We start from the raw sequence: 9,859 nt of genomic DNA on the forward strand, positions 1-9,859 counted from the left end.
TCTGTTACATCTCATCATATTGATGCTCTGTGCTGAGCTCTCAGCTGACGTGCACCTGGACATAGTGCTCTAGCAGAAGTGCTGGGCAGGGCAGGCTTACACTGTGTATTGAGTCTAAAATGTGCTTTGAGTTGTAGCACATTTCTTTGCTGTCTTGATAGCAACATACTTCTGTTAATCCATGGTCACTTGACACGGTTTAAGCCCAGCTGGGCTTAAATATGGCACTGCACTAGCTACTAAGAAGGAGAAAAAAACCTTACACTGAACCCAGAACACCACTGTTCTGGGAGAGACTAGATTTGCAAGGATCTTTAGGTCCTTTTCCTGAATATCATTTACTTGCTTTATAGTTCTTATTCCTGCTGTTCCTGATATTGTCGTTAATTTTTCCCAAGAGTAGAATTTGGACCTTATTTTCTCTGAATTGAATTATTTTCAATATCTATATTGATATTATTTATATCTTTTTGCCTGTGTTATTTTTCTGGTTGTCGGATATTCTGATTTCAGAATAGTTCTGAGGCATTCTCACATCGGTCTCAGGTCAGGGTCAAAAGCAGATTTCATATGAATTTTTGCCATTCTGTCTTCCAGGATATTAATGAAAACATCAAGAACAGGTGTCTCTGGATCCCCCCTTAGTGAGCTTTTCTTCTTCTGTAGAGAACTTGAGTACCTTCTGTGGCTCCACAGCCCCCAGTCTCCTGAAATAAAAGACAAACCAGAGGTGTGTTTTAGCTCAAAACTGTTACATTTCTTACCATCAATCTGTTGTGCACTTTTCCATGCTGTCATTTAAACACAAAATGTTCACTCCATATTGCTATCAAGTTCAGTAAGCCTTTGTAACTTGTACATGCTTCTCATCTTAGATGGGACTATTTTTTCAGATTTAGAGGGGAATTTTATTGTGTAGGTAGATTTTAAGTATTCACAAATTTTCATTTTTTTTAGATCCACTGGAAATACATCTCAACTTCTCATATAGTAATAATTTCAATAAACTAATAGCTGCTTTTTGAAAATGTACATATAAATACATGAATGTGACCAAATTTCCACACGAGTTTTTTTGTGAATGTATATATACTACTATATTGTGGTTTAGATCTTGAACTTCAGCTTTCATGGTAAATCTAACTCTTTATTGTAAGAATTTCACTTTATGCTAAATCTTAATTAGATTCTTTTTCATGAAACTTTAATAATCGTGTGCTGCATAGTTTTCACATTGCTCTTACATTCACCACCCTCCATGCATATTTTAATTTTTAATTTTTTAGCAGGCAGTAACTATCTTATTAATATTGCATTAAACATGTGTATTTTACAAGCTTTTAGAAACACATTACTGTTCATTGTACTTGGACAATGGACTCCAGGGGCACATGCAGAAAATGAGCCTATCTTCAATATGGGTTTGCTGTTCTCAACCATGTCTGTTTTCAAGGAAATAGTGTTAGAACTCATTCAGGATTGTTAAAAAGCTTTGCTTTTGATACTTTAAGTAAAAAAGTCAAGTTTGTGGTTCACAAAAGATGTAGGAATTCAGTTGTGCAGAGTGGGGCTAGAATGCTTTCAGAAAACAGACTCACAGCCCTACAGATAGTCCCCAAAGGGCTGGACACGCTCCTTAGCCACCAGCTATGCTACTGAAGGAAAGCAAGTGGAAGAAAATTGTTTTTTGCCACAGTGAGGCTGATCCTGTCTCAGACATTCAGCTAACTCTCATGGTGGCTGTGCTGGACCACAACACCTAGCTGAATGTGATCAAAAAGAGTAAGGGGTAACACAGCGTAAACTATTATCACACTCATGCCTTTATCAAAATGGATGGGGTGAGCACCTTAGGGCTAAACCATGCAAGTTTCTCTAGGTCATGTAAGACTCACATACACACACTGGAGGCTAAGCAGCCTTAGCTATCACTAGCAGTGTTGCCAGCCACTGTTCATTTTTCAAAGAACATTTCTGGCTATAAAAACATGACTAAACAACAGAATATTTAGCAAATTAATTTTTCCCTTTTAAGCTTTTTTCTTCTCTTCTTTCTTTCTGACATTCTGATGCTATAGGCCTTTTCCTCACACACTGAAATAAATAATGGGGAATATCTTGAGGTTAGCTATGAAAGCACTCCAAATGTAAACATCCCCTATTCTGCTCCAGATAAACAAAGTCTCACTGAGAAAAGAAACCTGTAGATTTGGTAGCTGGCAGTGACCTATTTTGAAAGCTGAATTCTTTAAATAACTGCTTGTGAGATTTTGCAACCATTGTATCTCAACAACAGATTTGATGCAGAGTTAAGTTCACCAGTAATTTAACTCATTTCTGGGTTACTTGGACACTTTGAAATCAGTCACTGTGATAACTAGCCCAGATAATATAGCATCATCGTCACAGAAAAACATATATCTGAACCAAACCCCAGGACTCAGCCTATCCTTGCAGAACTAGCTGTGTAGCAACTGTATAGGCAAAGTCTACCTCAGGTTATGATACAAAGGCATAATGCGAACATGAATGTTCAAGTTACCATCAGCTGCTGCTCAGAAATTCCTAAAACTTGAATCATGGTGTTGTGGTTTAACCTCAGCCAGTAACTCAGAACCACGCAGCCACTCGCTCACGCCGCCCCTTCGTCCCCCAGCTCCCAGAGGGATAGGGAGGAGAATCAAAAGAATGTAACTCCCAGGGGTTGAGATAAGAACCCTCCAGTAACTAAGGTATAATACAAACCACTGCTGCTGCCACCAGTGATAATAATGATAAGGGAAATAACAAGGGAAGAGAATATAACCGCTCACCACCTGCCAACCAATACCCAGCCCAACCCAGCAGTGATCTAACCCGGGTAACTGCCCCCAGTTTATATACTGGGCATGACATGCCGTGGTATGGAATACCTCTTTGGTTAGTTTGGGTCAGGTGTCCTGTCTCTGCTTCCTCCTGGCTTCCCCTCCTCCCTGGAAGAGCATGAGACTGAAAAAGGCCTTGGTCAGAGTAAACATTACTGAGCAGCAACTAAAAATGTTGGTGTTACCAGTGCTGTTCCCAGGCTGAAAGTCAAAATTACAGCACTGCACAAGCTACTAAGGAGGAAAAAATATTACTGCTACAGCTGAACCCAGGACAAATGGTATCACAGAACTACAGAATATGGAATGGAAGAATGGAAGGGACCTCTAGGATCATCTAGTCCAACTTCCTTGGCAAAAGCATGATCTAGACTGGATGGCCCAGAACCCTGTCCAGCTGACTTTTAAAAGTGTTCAGTGTCGGGGAGTTTACCACTTTCCATGGCAGATTATTTCAATGGCTGATTTTTCTCATGATGAACGTCTTCCTTCTTCCAGTACCTGAAGGGGGCCTATAGGGATGCTGGGGAGGGACTCTTCGTCAGGGACTGTAGTGACAGGATAAGGGGTAACAGGTTAAAACTTAAACAGGGGAAGTTTAAATTGGATATAAGGAGGAAATTCTTTCCTGTTAGGGTGGTGAGACACTGGAATCGGTTGCCCAGGGAGGTTGTGAGTGCTCCATCCCTGGCGGTGTTCAAGGCCAGGTTGGATGAAGCCTTGTGTGGGATGGTTTAGTGTGAGGTGTCCCTGCCCATGGCAGGGGGGTTGGAACTAGATGATCTTGAGGTCCTTTCCGACCCTAACTATTCTATGATTCTATGATTCTTGTGTCCAACCAAAATCTCCTGGGATTAACTTGTCCTTCACTCACACCGTATCAGTCTGTCAGGTTAATTTGTCATAGAATGTGATCAGGTTTGTCAAGAACAAGTAACCCTTAGTGAACCCATGCTGGCTTTTCTGAATCAAATGCTTCTTTTGCCTTGTGGTAGCCCCCAGGAGGATTCATTCTATAACTTTCCCAGGACTGAAGTAAGACCTGTGGGCCTACAATTTCTTGAATCCTCTTTTGTTGATCCTCCTTGTGTCCACCTAAAAGCTAGGTGTCCATCTATAAACTAGGTGGACATAATTTTTCCCTGGTAAACTCTCCTAAATCTACTAGACATACTGCTGGATATACCTAGAACTTCCTAATCCCTTATACTACTGAGTGGGTAGCCCAAACATCCTGACACCTGCCAGGGTACTCAAAAATAATGCTAGGATTCGTACTCATGTCACCTGAAGAACCTAATGCAATAGTTGTTGCCAGGCCACAATGGCTGAAGAGCAGCCTCCCCAAAATCTGGAAAAAGGTGGTATTCTTTCTTCCTCTCATTTTATGAAGTATTCAGCAGTTACGCCATTCCTACAAGGTGCAGAAGACAGGTTCCACTCTTGATTCCTAAATTTCTATTTACTCAGGTGGACACTTACTACTGCCATTATTCACTCTATGCTGACTGTAAACCAGGTGTCCCATCTTGATCATGACTACTCACACCACTCAGCTGGAGAGTTGTGCTCCCTTGCTCATTTTGTTAGTTTTACCAGGAGATGCTGAAGAAAACAAAACCATATCTCAGAAGTCACCTAGGAAATTGATGATAAAATTCAAATGAGAGATGAAGAAACTAAAGCCTGAGTCAAACTTCTACCAATATGCTCCTAGAAGGTCCTTATTTTGTCTGATATAGCCAGCTCCAGGAAAGCATTTCGGAGCTTTAGAAAACTAAACCTTCGGAGTTTAGTTAGCAGCTCTAGTTGCTAACTAAAGTCAAATCTCTTTCTGTGGCATGATTTAGTTCCTAATTCTCTGGGAGAAACTAGACCTGGGAGACACATGCCTCTTCATTTCTGACTGATAAACCTGAGTGTATCAGTGTTCTGGTGTTTTTAAAGCAGATTTAAGCTGAAAGTTCTCATAGTTTGCAAACATATGAATTTGTGCAGGACCACCAAGTCCTAAGCACCTGGCAACTAAAGGCAAGATCTTGGCTCAAAATTTCCACCTCTTTAAATGTGCTTTATATATTCACACAACTGCAGAATTTCAAAGTTGTTACCGTAAGTGTTGAGAATTGCAGTGTTCGGTATTGCATCACACATTTTTTGTTGACTACCATTTGGTGTTTTTCCGTTCCATAAATGGTCTTTTTTGATACACGCAACAACTACAGTTGGTTAGAAGTATTCTGAGTAAATTAATTTCATGTTAAAATGTTACTGAGTACAGCATGCTTTGTCATAAATATCTTAGGTTTGACAAAAAGTTCATACACGGCAAGGCATTTTTCCCATGGATTCCTGGACTTCCTCAGTATTCCAGCTTTCAAGACAGATCTGCCAGGAAAGCAAGGGTAAAGGCATGGTACTTCCAGTTTTCTCATTTCCAAGCCATCTTCTGAAAGCCACAGCTCCCAGCAAAGCTGGTGGGTTGTTTGTATTCAGGTTAGAGACCTGGAGATCAGGATGTGCCTTCTCTCCACCTATTATTCTGCCCTTTTTCAGGCAGACCTCCATATATACTGCTTCAAGGCCAGGATCCAGAAGCTTCTAACTCGTTAGCTGTAGATTGTCCAGGGTCGGAGTGCTGGCGTCCCAGCATTGATCGTATGTGTACACTTAGTCATGCTAGAGGTCTCAGTTGATCTACCACAGAGACAGGTTTTAACCAAGTTGATCTACCACAGAGCTAGGCTTTAACCTGAGCTACAGAATGTATGATCCCAGGCTATTGCTTAGTGATATCACTGTTCTTGTCAAGTTTAATTCTACAAATAGCAGAAATGGGCAACTGACAAGAATTTCAATTCTAGTAAGCAGACATGCAGCAAGTTATTTGTGAAACAGTGTATCAGCATTTTCTGGCATAAAATTTCCTCCAAATTTCTGTGTCCCTGGGAATTTAGGAAAGTCTTGTCTAGATTGTTTGTTTGTTTGTCCTGTCTATGCAGCTTAGACCAGAATATATCTTACAAATAAACAACAACAGAAAATTTTGCCTCCTTCTAGCATTAGCTCCCTGAGCTTTGTCTGAAGCCTTGACTCACAGTTTCTCAAAACTATAAACAGGATTAAGTGCCCAATTTGGATGCATTCTAAATGCCATGTTACTTAGGAAATGACAGTTACTGTTTTGCAGCATTTAAAATAGATATATATTAGAAGGTTGTGTCACTTCAAATGACAAGTGACAGTGCTATTAAAACTACAAGTTTAAAATAACTTTTCTTCATATTTAAAGAAATAAAAGATCCTGATCTGTGATACTTGAGAAAAATTATTTTCTTCACCTGTACAGTTATTGTTTTAAAATAATGAAAGTTAGCAGTTGTACCTTCTGTAATGGTGAAAGTAGTTTTCTATATATAGGTTGACAGTACCCACTTCAAAGAATATGAGGTGGTTATATGTTCTGAAAACAACAAATCAGACCTAGCATATGGAACGATATGTCTGGGCTGGAGGAAAAATATATTAAAATGTGTTATTTTTTTTTTTTTTGTGTAAAAATATAATTAATCTTAAAATCAGGTTGCATTTACTAAAAAAAGAAACTAAAATTAGTAGCTTTGTTGAAAGGCATAACCTTTAGTTTTCTCCTTTAAATCTATTGTAAAACAATCCATGTTTTGCTTTTTTTATTTCTCAAATTGCATGCTACATTTTTTTAAAGTCAAAACAAGCCATAAGATTGTATCAGCTAATAACTGTGGTTTTGTAATGGCATATATTAAAATCTCATTAGAAAAAAAAATTGCAGTGTGCTCTACAGTGTTGGAAGATGTGTTTATTTGGTGACTAAGATGTGGAGGTCTCATCTGAAAATAATGTGTAATCAGATTCTCCTCTATATATGCTTTTTAGTGGGAAAAGAAAAAAAGAAAATACAACAAACCCTAAAGCTTAACCAAAATTATCCAGTTCTGCAATTACAGCACGTATACTTTGGGACAAAAAACAAACATGATCATAAAAATATCATCATGGAATACCTGTTCTTTAAAAAATGGATTTTTGATAGTAGATTCAATGAATTCCAAGGGATCTTTAAAAAAAGTTAATGACTGGGTGTTTTACAGGATGAGTATTCATTCAGAATGGCCTATTGGACATTCTTCCTTTCTGAATTGCAAACAGATATCAACTTGCAATGCAATCACTCCTCTAAGGCTTCAGTAGACCAAACAGAAGGTAGCTGCCATACCTATGGCACAGCTAACCTAAGGGAAAGTCCTTCAGACTTTCAGACTTAGAGGGATCAGCAACTGTTGCATTTAAACCTAATTCTATTTATTCCTTTGAATTCATAACTAACCTAATACCTGTACTAAATGGAGGCTTTCTCCTGAAATTTAGACAATCTGTTCATAGTTTGGGTGGACTGGAGCAATGTTTATGACTTGGACAAGTATAGACTCGTATTTGATGCTTCAACTTTCATGCAGCAGCTTATTTAAAAGTAGTTTGAAGCAGAGGCTGTATTCTGTTCTGGCATTATTACTGGTGCCTAATACACTTGGGGCCATATTCACACTGTTTATAGAAGACCTATTTCTCAAATTGTTCCTATTTTTGTGCAAAGCCTGTAGATCTTAAACACTAGGCAGTCTGATTTGTTTAGCAGTATTCTAAATGTCTAAGTGCCTAATGGCAGCACAATTGCAGAGGAGTTTAATATAACCATTTGCAAAGGAATTTAATGAAGAATAAATTAAGAGAAGGGTACCAGTTTATATTTGTATCTGAAGACAATAATAACAATAAAAAATGCAAGAGCCCTTCTTTATGTAGTGTAAATGATGCAGAATTGCATTTATTTCTAAAGGAATGCATGCATATGTTTACTGTTTCTGATTACTATAGAATGGGAGAGTTATTATACTAATTTATAAGTAAATTATATATTACTTAAGGACTAAAAAGCAAAAAGAGAGAGGAAAAATTCTATTTTGATCATTTAGAGAATCAATACATCTTTATTTCTCTTTTTCTTAGCAGCTTATGGGGAAGCATTAATGCCACAAAATAATAAGCTGAAGGGGACAGATATAAGATTAATTATAGCTCCAGAATTGTTGGGCTCTCAGACAGCATGAAAAGAAATACAAAAACACACAAGGGAATTAGGCATGTTATTTTCTGACACTTTGAGCTGTGTGGAGGTTTTGTTAAGTAGGTACTATTCAGATAAGTTAAGCTAACAGTCACTAATCAAAAGAACCAGGGACAGAACTTTCATTGCGCTAAATACCTAACGCAGTATCATTCATGGCAGAACTGGACTAGATCTACCCTTGAATAAGTCATGTGAGAATCTGGTGCAACCTGAGGAAGATGGAATTCCTGAGTGCATTTCATGTTTGGCATTTCTGTAACACAAAACTGCTGTAGATAGTTAAAAAAAATGAAAATAAATCATTGTCAATGTTCTGAAAAGCAAACACAAGTCCTCAGGCTCTGTCCATTCTTATGTATCCTAAGAGGAATTCTGAGGCAGAATATGAAATCAGACTACAAAACAGAAACAAAAAAACCTCATGTTCTGCCAGGGAGGAGGTGAAGACCTGACCCAAACTAGCCAAAGAGGTATTCCATACCACAGCACGTCATGTCCAGGATGTAGAACTGGGGGCAGTTACCCGGAAGGGTTAGATCACTGCTCAGTTGGGCTGGGTATCGGTTGGCAGGTGGTGAGCAGCTGTATTCTCTTCCCTTGTTATTTCCCTTATCATTATTAACATTGGTGGTAGCAGCAGTGATTTGTGTTATACCTTAGTTACTGGACTGTTCTTATCTCAACCCGTGGGAGTTACATTCTTGCGATTCTCCTCCCCATCCCTCTGGGAGTGGGAGGAGGAAGGGTGGGGAGCGAGTGAAGGGCTGCTCCGTTCTAGGTTGCCAGCTGGGCTTAAACCACGACAGAGATACACAGTAGCCAGAACTGAATTCCGCATATATTTGTCAAAACACGATCACCTGCAAACCTAAACTGGTCCGTAGACTCATTCTGAACATAGTATTTCAAGCAGTTTTGGCATTTGGAGACTCAGAGGTGGTATCTCAAATGCAGCACAGGTGTAATCCATGAAGTTTTAATCCCCAGCTACATTATTTCTCTCCCTGACAATGCTACCAGGTTTTCTTTCTAAGGGAAACTGCAGGAGAGAGGCCTTTTCTTGAGGGTTCTTTCTTTAGATAGATTAAAGCTAAAAGTAGTGGAACTTACATGTCTGATGGGAGAAAACTTTGCTGCTGTGACATTGGAAATTTCACATTCAGTCTGAATTCCAGTGGGCTGTCACCAGCAGGTTCTCTGGAGGATGTGACCAGTCACTGCTGGAACACACAGCAAAGTCAATAGAAGCTGACAATAAACCATCATCTGCACTCATGAGCTTGTATTCCTTCTCCCCAAGACTTAAATTCTGAGACCAAGTAAGACCTACAGCTCCTAGATAATGCACCTGGCTGCAGAGCCTTTCATCACTTGCCCTGCTCCTCCGGTAAATTTTTGTGCTTTATAGCTTCTTTTCTGACTCAGCAAATTTGTCTAGTTAGGCACAAATGGAAGTCTCACAAATACTGCATATATGCCATGCAGTTTCGTACAGATAGATTGCACTATATTTAATTCCAAAGCTTTTAAAACTGACTGCTCTTCATTAGTGATTACACATTGGTACGTGTCCCAACTTGAACTGCTTAAAACCACCTGCTGGGTACTGGAATTTTTGCCGACCATCAGCATAGAACTACCATTTGTCTTCTTACACAGGGCATTCTCCTATAATCAATACGAGTGAAATACTGTATATGCATATCCAAATTAATTCTTCCTCAGGATTGGTCTTCAGATTTCACCATATGATTGCCAAAAACTGTTCTGCTCACTGTCATTTTCTACTTGATAATTAATTAGAGAAAGTCACAAGAAATACCAGCTA

The sequence above is a fragment of the Lathamus discolor genome, chromosome 2, assembly GCF_037157495.1.
Source record: "Lathamus discolor isolate bLatDis1 chromosome 2, bLatDis1.hap1, whole genome shotgun sequence".
In the NCBI taxonomy this organism is placed as follows: domain Eukaryota; kingdom Metazoa; phylum Chordata; class Aves; order Psittaciformes; family Psittacidae; genus Lathamus; species Lathamus discolor.